Source organism: Ambystoma mexicanum, chromosome 12 (genome assembly GCF_040938575.1).
Source record: "Ambystoma mexicanum isolate Mex_15411 chromosome 12, UKY_AmexF1_1, whole genome shotgun sequence".
NCBI classification, from domain to species: Eukaryota; Metazoa; Chordata; class Amphibia; order Caudata; family Ambystomatidae; genus Ambystoma; species Ambystoma mexicanum.
The window spans coordinates 881,448,537-881,461,720 of NC_090936.1; the positions used below are offsets into that span (position 1 = coordinate 881,448,537).

A 13,184-nucleotide genomic window follows, 5' to 3' on the forward strand; every position below is an offset into this window, starting at 1 on the left:
GATACTTGAGCCTTCCTGAGCATGGTGTGAATAATCAACCTGAATAATCTATTCTCAGTTTCTTCTTGGTGCTGCTGAGACTCATTGGATGTGGAGGATTAAGATGCTGTTGCTACTGCAGATCCCTTATTGCCAAAGTACTTCCTAATATCCATTTAATAAAATATAGAAGATTAATTACAGATTCTGGCTTTTCCTCGTGTGTATTATATTAGAAGCCTTCTCACTTATTTGACAGTCCGTTATACGGTCATAATACATAATCTGGATAGAGCACAGCGGTAACGACTAGAGGTTGCATCATTAGGAATTGTACGGTAAAAACGGCTACAGATATCAGATGGTGCACATAAACAAGCAACATAACACGGGGGGGCATTACTGGTAGGGTAATGTCCCTGGGCCATTGACTCTTTAACAAAGCCCCAAGGGCATTACCCTACCGGTAATGCACCCCCTCTGAGGGTTATATTGCCATTAGTCACGTCATACCAGGCTATTAAGAGCAGATTTTTTCCGAGTTGAGAAACAGCGCTGCTACAGTTTGGCTCGAGGAAAAAAAGCAATATAAACTGGCCGCCAGGGATCAAGGAGAAGGGACTAAACGTAGTCCTCCTCCCTTTCCATGGTGGCCATTAAAATGAATGGGGAAAAAAAGTAAACAAACAAAATGGCCGCCATGGATGGGGCGAAGGGACTACATGTAGTCTCTTTTGCCTTTGCATGGTGGCCACTCACAGGAAAGAGCTCTGAGATGCTGCAGCATCGTAGACTTGTTTGGCAGGTAAGGTTCGGGCGAGGGCCAATGAGCCTGCTATTAACACGCACATCGACACTCACCGGGTGCTAATCTCAAATAAGCAACAGCACCACCTCAACTGTTCCACATAGCTTTCCATGGTGATCGGGCAGAGACCTTTTCCTACCAAGGAGCCAGAGATGCTGCAAATTTGAGATTGCATGTTTGTGTCGCCCATCATATCCCCCTTCACATATGCCCTTTCTTTCACTCTTAGCATGCTACTCCATATTCCTGTACCCCCCCTATTGGCCAAGGAATGGTTACTCCAGCTTATAGGCCTCTGAGAAATACACACTCTACCCGTTATCTTTCTTTTCCACAATTCATCATGAAGAACCCCATACAGGGATTCAGCATCATTCTGGACCTGAAGTTATGGCACTGCCACCTGGCGAGGGGGGTGGGGGCATTGAATGTGTACACTGTGTGCATCGAGTCTGGGGCTAGTGGGAGACACTAAAAACTGAGGGTTTTTGGCACCCACCTCAGTTTCCTGACAAACACAATTTTCTGCCAAATGTGCCATGGTAAAGATGGTGAAAGGGGGGCCTAGGGTTTGCATATTGCAAACTTCCATGTCTCTGACCACATTTCTTGCCTCCTATAGCCCTCTTCCAAAATCCCTCAGCATGTAGCTTTTGGTCATGGGGGAAATCTTCACTTGCGCCCCCCCCATCCATTAATCCCCATGCTCTTGTTGCATATGGGGTACAACATATCTCTTTGGGGGACAGAAACTGGGGGGTGGCGGTGAGAGAAAAGTGTAAATAAAATTAAGTTTGTCAGTGCAATCTGTATTAGCTCTGAGGATACATTATGAGAGGGAGATAAACTATAATCTAACTCAATACCACAGTCTAGGAGTTTTGCGCCACTTTTGACAATCTTAAGCTAATATTTTAATTGGTCCTCTGAGGCACACTTAAATCAGACCTTTGTCTCTGAACTACCCTTACATTTTTAGTTTGGTCTATTAGGTGACAGCGCCAACTATAAACATAACATATTGCATTCGAATATAGCTATGGAGAAATGTCATATGAGGGACACAAAGCTTGAAAGTGTTGTTTGGATATTTGCCCACCTATTGACTGCCAATGCCATGCTTATCCCTGTTGCCAATCTAACCCAGTTCCTACCCCTCCCAGCCCAAAACAATTCCTGAGGGGAACTCTTTGAGCTCACTTTAATCAAGCCTTAACATCAAACATTGCACTCAAAGAGCCCTACTGTTTTTTTCAAAGCAATCTTCTGAGAGTTAATGACTTAATTGTAGATGTAAACCATATACTGGTGTAATAAAAATGTCTTAACCAGGCCTGCCTTCAGCCACTCGGTTTATAGGCACTATGAACGTCCTCCATTGAAGTCCTGTTAATAAACAAGTAATAGCAAAGCCAATAGTTTAGGAGGCTTGTGTATAAGTGTTGGACATTTGCCAGGCACTGCTAGTAGATGCCCAGGTACTCACACCATTTTGCACCTCCTATCATCAATGGCCAGTTAATACCACTACAGTAGTGCCTCGCAAGTGCCTTTTGCTTGCTTACACAAAAGCACAAACAGTTGGCATTGCCAATGCAGGTTTGTAGTGAGCACCACAACATTTATCAATTGCATGCTAGGCGTGGAGATCACATCTCACGCTATGTCAGGTCACTCCAATGGCTTTCTGTGGAATTCCTACCCAGGTCCTTTTTAAAAAGGCACATGGGGCATGATTCAAGCAATGGACTCAATAGGTTTAGAACCCACCATACGTGGCATTGCCCATCTCAGCACGTCACCACATCCGTACTGCCAAATGCTCCAGTTTATGTTAATTGGTTGTGGATATTGGTCAATCCTTTCCTGTTTATTATGCAATTGCCGCCCTCATTCTTTATGAGCTACAACAAACTGACGCTCAGAAGAGGTTTTACGAGCATGCTCTTTTCCTTACCATTTCGGACCTCTCTCACTAGTGCCAAGTGACTCTCACCAGAGTCACCACGAGCATGGATCGTACATGTGCCATGAACCCATAGAAAGAAAAATATTTGAGAGACTGTATTCCTTATGGTTTATATGCATACCCATGTAGCACGAAATCCCCAATGCCCATGATTACTGCAAATCGTGTAATCATTGGTAAATTTAAGGCTCGGTTAGGAGAAGATTTTAATCCGGTTCTAGAAAAATCTCAGAGGAAAGGTGGGTTTAGCTTGAATCCTGCATTGTGTGTTCTGGCCTAAAAATTCACAATATAATAACGGCTTGAGAGATGGAACTCCTCACTGGCCAGATTTAATTAAATCCTAATCCGTATTAAGACCTCGAAGATGCAACAGGCATGGACCAGGGTTAGAAAAAGTGGGTTGCTAAAATAAATATTGAAATATTGTGCTAGGGCTAAAGAGAGCCACTGCATGCTCTTTGCCACACTGTGCCCCGGGCTCTACTGAGCGCATTTCCAAGGGCATTCATAGGGGATGTGCTTCCACTAGTGTGTTGCCTTTCACTAGTAATTGCTTGACCTGGCCCAGCCCAGCCATATTTGGAAAGTGCAAGGCCGACGGGCATCTTTTCAGAGCCATGCATGCCCAAACTGGCGTTTCTATTTTGTTTTATATTCCCAGGCCAGACCAAGTGGCGCAAAGTAAAAGAGGCATTTCATGTGACGACATGAGGGTGGGCACTGGAAGGGTGGGTGCTGGGTATGAATGGAGGCTGCCATGTGACGCACTTAAAGCCGGCCCTCCACTACACTTCACGCAGATCCCCAAGCGCGTGTGGCTGCTGCTGGCCACAGCATGCAACCAGGTATGTCCTAATTGTTCATGACTGAAAAACAATGTGATCTTAACTTGAAAAAATGGTGAAGCCTTATTAACAATAGCCGATGGTAGGGAATTTCCGCAATCAAATTACTTAAGGGGGAGCTACCCGTATACAGAAATGCCACAGTAGATGTAGCCAAGATGTTGGAGAGGTAGCAGGTCCCCGGATTGTCTCTGCTGTCCTTTCCCCTTTCTCTCTCTCCGTCATTTCCAATCCTTGTTTTGCTTTGCTCTCCTTCATGGTGTTGTGGCGCCGCCCGATGACGGGCGCACGCGGCGGCGTGACGTATCACGCCGCCGCAGTTTGTATAAATAAAGGGGGCGTTCCCGGCCGCGGTAGAGCGACCGGGAAGCCCGAACTGGAAGGACTGGTGCCCGTGTGAGTCCTTGGGTGAAGGGGCTTACGGGACCGCGTGGGGGCTCTGACCCGCCCCCAACAGTGGCGACGAGTGATGAGGGAGACCCGGGCCCGGCGGTGAAATTGTTTATTCAGAATTTTTGAATGGAAGCGGAACGAAGCATCGCTTCGCTTCATGCCGGGTCGCGGGACGCACACGCGGCCGGCTGCCATTTTGTCTTGTAGGCCGTGAAAATTCACAAGGCTCCGGTTTGGAGCGTGAGTACATCACGGGCCTAATATTTGGAAAAATTGGAAGTGGGAGTTATGACCTGCATGCCCATGCTGGTTTTGTGCATTTTTACACAATTTTGGGACTCTTACGTCGTGTGAAAGCCAGGAGAAGGACCAACATCACAGGGCCTGTACAGGCCCATCCAGTGCCTAGGCTCAATTTTTGGAACCCCCAGGCCTATATGGACTTTGACAAGGGGAATTCACTGCTTTCTCTTTGTCTCCTTCATCATCAAAGCGCTGTGGTTTCTTCACTGGCTCCTTCATCATCAGGTTTGGCTGCATGTTGTGCCTCCATTGGTGCCCTGCCTAGAGACCTCCCTCAAGTTGGGTGCCTGGAGAGGAAGAAGTTTGAGTTGCGGCCCTCAGGACAGTAGGTAGGGGGTGCCTGTGCGCTCAAACCCATGGGTGACTCTGATGATTCGGACAGTGGTGGTGCAGCTGCGTCACGTCCCCGCGATCGTGGCCAGGCTGCTGCTCAACAACAGGCTGTCCTTCCACCGGTGATCCAGGCCCCTGCAGGACTTCTGCCTGGACAACCAGGGCTTCCCATTATGGCCCAAGCACGCGCACCTGCGGCCCATGCCGCCCTGCAGCCCATTCCTGAGTTCGATGCATCGGGCCCACCCTCGAGCATGGGGCCCCGATGGAGAAGATGGGTGAGTCGCCTCGACATGTATTTCAGGGCTGCTCAGGTGACGGATGACGACAGCCGGATTGCCACCATGCTATACTCGGCCGGACCGGCAGTCCAGGAAATATTTGAATCACTTACTCCCATCAATAACTCCTACGATGCGGCCAAGGCGGCGCTCCTCGCGCATTTCCTCCCCCTTGCGAACGTGGACTATGAGAGGTTCGTTATGCTTTCGGCTAAGCAGAAGGAAGAGGAAACACTGGACACTTTCTACGGTCGCTTACGCCGCCTCTCCCTCGGATGTGCATGGGGAGACGCAGACGACATGATGCTGATCCAGGCATGCTCCTCTGGCAAGCTCAGGAGGCAGGTCCTGAGAGAGCCAGGCATCACGCTGCCCCGCATACTGGAGCTGGGCAGATGCCATGAGGTAGCGGAGGCCCGAGCCAGCAAGATGGAAGCAGGGTCTCGGTCGGGGAGGCCTGAGGAAGTGTGTGTGGTGTGGCGAGGTGGCCGAGGTGTGAGACGCCCAGGTGGAGGACCCCGAGACAGGGCAGGAAGGAGTGGGGAGTCGTGCCAGAAGTGCGGGTATGACCTCCCCCACATGACGGAGTGCCCTGCGGTCGGAAAAACCTGCGGGAGGTGTGGGCTGCCCGATCACTTCTCGCGGGTATGTCGTGCGGCCATGCCAGTGATGGTGCCAAGGGGTCAGGCACGGTTGTGGACTCTGCGCCAGAACCAACCGCCCAGTGTAGCCCAGGTGGAGCAGGGTGAGGTCGAGCCCCAGGCGGAAGGAGCTGAGGAGGAAGACGAAGAGAACGTTTTTTTTGTCTCCAGCGTAGAAACGCTCAAAAGGAAAAGCAGGAGACAGCCAAGATGTGTAGTGGAGATCAACCACTCCCCAGTCCCGGTGCTCGTGGACACTGGTGCTTCCGTCAATGTGATGGCCAGAGGACATTTTGACTCTCTCAAACCCCTCCCGGGTCTGGCCACACCGAGAGCCCGCATATTTGCGTTTGGGGGCCAGGAACCGATACCGCTGGACGGTGCCTTCGTGGCTGACGTGGAACATGATGGCTCACACATTAAGGCTCGATTCTACGTGACCCCGGTGAGCAGTAATACCTTGCTCAGCTGTGCAGCTGCAGAGGCATTAGAGATCGTGTGCTTCGCCTACTCCGTCCACCTTGAGGATATACATGACCTCCTGGACAAGTACGCTGCCCTCTTCAGCGGCATCGGAAAGATGACGGGGGAACCCATTCGACTACACATCGATGAGTCGGTGCAACTCATCGCACTGAAACACCGGCAAGTACCCTTTCACTTAAGGGGGCTGGTGGATAAGGAGCTGGACAATCTGGTGAGCCTGGATATCATCGAGAAAGTGGAAGGCCCAACCCCTTGGGTGTCCCCGATCGTGGTGGCCAGAAAGCCCAAGCAACCTGACTCAGTGCGCATATGCGTGGACATGAGGCTTCCGAACAAAGCGATCAGAAGGGAGCGGCATCTTACACCGACGATTGATGACATCATTGCGGATGTTCAAGGGGCTCGATTTTTCTCCAAGCTGGACCTCCGAGCTGGCTATCACCAGGTCGTCCTTCATCCTGACTCCCGGTACATAACGACTTTCACCACCCACCGGGGTCTGTATCGATATAAGCGGTTGAGCTTCGGGGTGTCGTCTGCCGCTGAAGTGTTCCAAAATATCATCAGGGGCGCCCTAGCAGACCTGGAGGGCGTCCTTAACATTAGCGACGACATCCTGGTGTTCGCCAAAACTGAAGTGGATCACATGAGGAGGCTGGGAAAGACCTTAGAACGACTCCAATCTCTGGGCCTCACCCTTCACCGGGAAAAATGTGAATTCATGCGCTCCATCATCGAGTTTTTCGGATTCATCTTCAAGGAGGGGGGTGTGTCGCCAGACCCGAAAAAGGTCCAGGACATCAAGGCGGCGAAAGCCCCCGAGTCGGTGACCGACGTGAGGAGTTTCCTGGGGATGGTCACTTACTGTGGGCGGTTCATCCAGAACTTGGCGTCGAGATCTGAGCCACTCCGGGCGCTGACCAAGAAAGAATCACCATGGCAGTGGGGCCCCCTTGAACAAGCCGCTTTCGAGGACATTAAGGGTGCCCTCACAGCGGAGGACACGATGGCATTCTTCGACCCAGCATTAGAATCTGAAATCGTGGTCGATGCAAGTCCCTTCGGGTTGGGAGCAGTGCTGACGCAGGTGGACCGCAACGGGAGTGTTCGACCTATAGCATATGCTAGCAAGGCCCTCACTGAGACTGAACAGATGTACTCCCAGATCGAGCGGGAGGCCTTGGCGGTGCTGCAGGCACTTCCGGCTCTACGTCCTGGGACGCCCGGTGACGGTGGTTACTGACCACAAACCACTGCTTCCGATCCTGGTGGGCTCCTCTTCGAAACCACCGGCGAGAATCGAGAGGTAGATGCTCGCCCTCCTGGAATATTCTGTTACCCTGGTGTACAGGCCCGGGGCCAACAATGCCGCGGACTATCTCTCTCGTCACCCGGGAGTGTGCGGGGGAGAGGGATATGACACCTGCGGAGAGGAAGCGGACAGTCATGTTCGCATGGTGGTGGAAGCGGCAACACCAAATGCGATGTCCCTAGAGGAGTTGGAGGCTGCGGCAGCTGAGGACGAGTGCTTTCGAATTCTAAAAGACTCAATGCACAGTGGGTCGTGGAAGTCCATCCTCGAAGCAAGGGCCGGACGCACGCAAGAAGCCAAAACAGTATTGGAGCAGCTGTGGAAGGTAAAGGAGGAGCTGTCGTTCTCGGACTCTGGGCTGCTGCTCCGGGGTGACAGGATTGTTGTCCCACAGGCAAAGGTGGCGGAGGTGATCCATCTCGCCCACCATGGACATCAGGGCGCCGCCAAGACCAAGGCGCGGCTCCGCTCAAAGGTCTGGTTTCCAGAGTTAGAGAAAAGGGTGGATGACTTTGTGGCGGCCTGCGTATGGTGTCAGGCGGCCTCCCCTCTGCAACGTGAACCTGCCATTGAGGCCATGCCCCGAGGCACGAGGCCGTGGGAGATCGTCCACGCCGACTTTGGCTCAGCATCAGTGGGTACCCATTTCCTGGTGCTAGTGGATGAATACTCGAGATACCCCGAAGTGGAGTTCGTTGACTCAGTGGCCTTTGAGCATGTGGTGGTAGCGATGGAGAAAATGTTTGCGGCCCATGGTTTTCCCCACACCCTATGCTCCGACAATGGATCGCCCTTCCAAAGTGAGCGATTCTCCGAGCTGCTGGAGAGCTGCGGAATACAACACCGGAAGATATCCCCCCTGTGGCCTCGAGCGAACGGGGATGCAGAGAGACTGATGCGGACCCTAAACAAAACCTTCCGGATTGCTCAAGGGCAGGGCCAATCTTTACAACGGGCCGGCCCTCTATCAGTTCCTTCGGGTGTACCGCACCACCCCACATGCAGCCACGGGAGTGGCTCCGGCAGAGGTGTTATTCAAGAGATGCCCCCGGGGGCTGCTGCCGGAAGTTGGGGAGAAAGAACCGGGGGTCATCGATAATGAGCAGGTAGAGGCTCAAAGGCGAGTCCGAATTGAACAAGAAAACCTGCGCCGGGGTCTCCGCCCTCAGAGACTTGAACTAGGGGATGAGGTCCTCATCCGTAATCGACACCCCCACGGGAAGCTATCACTCCCCTATGAACCGGAGCCCCTGGATGTAGTGGCGGTGAAGGGGTCCATGGTGACGGCCTCGGATGGACGATCAGCTGTCACCCGAAACGTGAGCTTCAAGAAGCTGGGTGATTCACGAACTGACACCCCACCTGAACCGGATCCACCAGACACGCCGGCTGACGGAGGCCTCTATGAAGCGGCGCCCGAATCCCCCGTCCGGGGAGAGGCGGTGGAAGGACGTCACGTGCCGGAGGTAGGCAGGAGGTACCCCCAGAGGGCTGGGCGAGGGAAACCTGCCTACCTCAGCGAATATGTCGTGGGACAAATGGCTAGTGAACTGGGGTGAGCAGATCTGGGTGGATGACATTAAAGGGGTTTTTCTTTGGGTGTGCAGTAGCGTTTAAAGTAGATGTGTGATTTTCTGGTTAATAAAGTTAATGTTAATGCGTTCTGTTGTTCCTCCCGGAAAAGGAGGAGTGTGGCGCCGCCCGATGACGGGCGCACGCGGCGGCGTGACGTATCACGCCGTCGCAGTTTGTATAAATAAAGGGGGCGTTCCCGGCCGCGGTAGAGCGACCGGGAAGCCCGAACTGGAAGGACTGGTGCCCGTGTGAGTCCTTGGGTGAAGGGGCTTACGGGACCGCGTGGGGGCTCTGACCCGCCCCAACAGGTGTGACCCGGTCCCTGTGCACTAATTTCGGGCCTGGGGGCTAGCCTTTTGGTGGAAGCCCCCAAACATCTATCCGGGGCTACATCCAAAAGACCCAGGGCTATAGCCCCTCATCACCCCCTAGCGGTGCCTCTAGGTGTACTACTCCTTTTTTGGCCTCATCTCAACCACCTGGAACTCAAACTGCTTTTCCCCCTTGATGCTTCCCGTGATGTATTTTAATTTCCTCAATCATGTTGCAAGTTTTCTGTGAGAAGGCGGGAATGATCGGCTTCAATATACCTCGCTAGCTCGCACCGAAGTGTAAAACTCATGTACCCTGACGTGAAAACACCCAGCCCCCCCACACATAATTTGAGGATCTTTCTTTTCCCCTTCCGGCGGAATTATTGCAGGAACTGCTTGCTGCGTGTAGGACAAAACAGTGACTTTGCATTTCTAAAAAGTTTCAATGCTGTAATGCACCATGGGAGGTATATACTTTTTTTTTACCATGGGAACATCCACTTCTCCATCAAATTGTAAATAAACTACGAGATGGATTTACACCCAACTACCAAAAAGGCACATGTGCACTTCTTTATGCCCAACTTGTTTTGTATTTGGAACAAGTCTGTCTAGTCGTTTTATCTGTGCACCTATTCAAACGGTTCCATGTGTTAATTCCGCCGCAAAAATATCGCGATGCAAAAATATCGCTATATTTTTGAAGCTTAATTCACACATGGATCCTGCGGGGGACAACCCTGCATCATTTTTTAATGTAAGGGGGACACCACGGCAACCCCCGCTCACACATAACGCCCCCAAAAATATTGCATATGGCGGTGATATTTTTGGTGGGGATATTTTTGGTAGGGATACCATTCAGACGATGCAGGTTTTTGCCTGTGGGATAGTGAATGGAATCTGTCAAAACCATCTAGTTTTTCCAAACAATAGCCTTTAAACCATTGGACGAATTTGCCCAAAATGTTCAAAAGGGGTATTGGGGGCACGACTGGCCCAGAGTTTTTCTTGGCCAAATATCAGACACATTTGTCAAATTGATCAAAAGTTCTTAGCAACAGGATTTACAAAAGTCAATGGCTCAGATTTCACCAGGACTACAGGGAAGCGGCCGCTGTGCCCGATATTATATATACCACAAACACACACAAACGAGCCTGTACAGATGGAGAAAGAAGCCCTTCTAAAAACGGTTTGCATAGATCAAACAAAATGATCTTATATGTCCTCCCAGTTTTGTTCTATTCGCCACAAGATATTTTACACTTGGCAAATAGTTTGAAGGGCTTCCTAAGGGTGGGTCAAAGATGTAGGCTGAGCTTGGCACAAACTCAAGGAAGAAGGCAGCTGAGAAGTACATTACCATGGGATCCCAAGCTATGTGTGAACATTTCACCTGGTACACCGGCGTCCATGTCTGAAGCGAAGAAAGCTAAAAGCTTGGGGAAGCTGGATATGGAGAAATAAAACCTATCCATGACCCACTTATGACAGCCCAGAGACTAAACAGCAGATCTCCCAAACGAAGGCACGTCATGAGTGGTTTGGGCATTAGCAAATAAGCAGTGTTGTGTGAAAGCTCAGTCGACAGCTACTGTATAGAAATGGCAAAACATTGGCATCAGTATGGTGGCATTGGCACGAAAGCCCAAAAAAAGGGATCCCCAGAGGAAGGGACATTTGCAAAAGCACCACACCAAAGGCATTTGAGGATTGGCAAATAGGCTATCAGATAAATTATAAAGACTTCTGGAAATACTTGCAAGTCAGGGATTCTCTACGGAAGCTCAAAGTTGAACCAAGAGAGCCATCTTGGGATATCCCATTGCAGAGCTACAGGAGGACCGCAGGGAGGTCGATGGGGGGAGTGGGGGCGAGGGTGGCAGCAGGCTGGGGGTATGAACATTGTAGCCAGGTTTCCAGCTTGACCAAAGGTCAAGCTGGAAGCAGATCTAGATCGCAGATTTGAGGCCTCCGAATTATAGGAGGTTATAAAGGGCTGGAGAGACCATGTCAGGGATGCCAGATCCCAGCATATTCCTGAAAAGGCAAAATAAGGAAAAATGGGAAGAGACCATGAGTCATGCAAAGGATATCAGGGCTATGGGGAGGCTAGCACCCTCATACACATACTGTTGGGATGCAGGGAACTAACCCCAATGTGGGACTACATAGTTACATCACCCAAAGAGATCATGGAATCCAGATTACACAAAGGTACAAAACAAAGAATGACTTGACTCTCCTACGAAAAGGAATCTCAGACTCAGAGGAAATGGAGGGCCTACAGAAGAGTGACCGGACTTCGCATTGCATTCAGATACTATAAATCATAGGTGGAACCTGGGGAGTAAGTAGTAATTCTTTAATCCGATGACCCAAGTGGCATTCTCTGAAAGATTACATGGAATACAGCATTCCACGAGGTATATTAGAAAATGTGTGCATTCTGCGGTAGAGTGGGCCATTCCTCAGCTCCTCGGAGAGAGGTGCCCTCGCCAGCCCCCACCCACAGCCCCAACAGGAGGTCAATATATAAAAGAGGGTAAGGAAGATAAGCTAGTGTATGTGCATGTATTTAGGAGGGCACCCTTGCAATATCCAAGTAATGAGTATGGACACCCCGACATTCTAAGGCAAGGACACAACCACGCAGAAGTACTAAACAGGTGTTCAGAAAGGCCATAGGCCCTAAGTGGACAGAGGATATGTGCAGCTTGGAATGAGGAAAGTGGGAAGGAAAGGTGAAGATGGGGTTTTGGGGGAGGAAACAGGGTGGATGAAAATACAAGATGTTTATTTCCAAGTCACTCTTGTATTTTATGTCCAGATTGGCAAAAAAACGCATAAGAATGTTAAGAAGAAGTAAAGTAAAAAATACCCCACCAGAATTAAAGGAAATTGAGCACCTCAACTAAAACCCTTACGTGTTGTACTGCTGCACAACAATGGCCCACTACGCTGCCAATGTATTGGACTATGCTTATCACACACTACAGGATACAAATGTTCCATCTTTTGATCTGTCCCTCTGGGATTGCAACCCTTAGTATTTAGGTCTGCCTTAGATACCACATGATGGTCTTTGAGGTAGTCTAGAATGTAGTTGGCTGACTACCCTCTGGTCTAGGGCAATGCAAACAGTTCCACCTTCACTGTGACATTGGGCAACGGTTTCAGATTACTTGCAACTGTAAACACGCATTGACAATGCCAACAATTTGGGCTGTTATGTAGGCCTGGGAAGGGCACTTGTTAGGCACTGCTGTAGTGGTATTAACTTGCCATTGACAGTAGCAGGTGCAAAATGGTGAGTGCCTGGGAATCTAATAGCAGTGCCTGGCAAATATCTAATAGTTGTACACAAGCCCAAACCGTTGGATTTGTCAATGCTTGTTTTTTAGAAGGAGTTCATTGAGGGACATGCATAGGGCTTATAAATCATGTGGCTGAAGGCAGAACTGGTAAAGAAATTTGTATTACAGCAGTAGAAGGTTTACAGCTCAAGTCATTAACCCTCAAAAGACGGCATTGGAAAAACACTGGCAGGCACTTTGAGTGCAAAGTGCGATGGTAAAGCTTGATTAAATCCAACTCAAAGTTCCCATGAGGAGGCGTTTTGGGCAGGGAGGGCGGACTGGGTCGGAATGGCCATAGGGATTAGCATGGTCATAGGCAGTCAAATAACCAAACACCTACAGGCTCCGTCTCCTCCATCATATAGAATTTCGCCATATCTGCGACAGTTTCAGGTTATAGGTGGCGCAAACGCCACCTAATAGCCCAACCTAGAAACGGCAAGCCAAGAGCCAAAATGAAATTGGTTTTAATATCACCACCTGCTGCTGTGCATTATCCCATTATCGCGTGTCGTTTTAATTCAACCCATCACGCTCATAGGCTAGACCACATACAGCCCCGAGCTGTATCATTGATTAA

The 13,184-nt window shown here is 50.3% G+C and overlaps 1 protein-coding gene across 3 annotated transcripts in view; it reads right to left on the bottom strand.

Annotated features, from left to right (window-relative positions):
- Positions 1 to 13,184, bottom strand: part of LOC138513069 (uncharacterized) — a 1,355,028-nt gene that overhangs the window by 924,184 nt on the left and 417,660 nt on the right. The gene's annotated exons all lie outside the window — the stretch shown is intronic.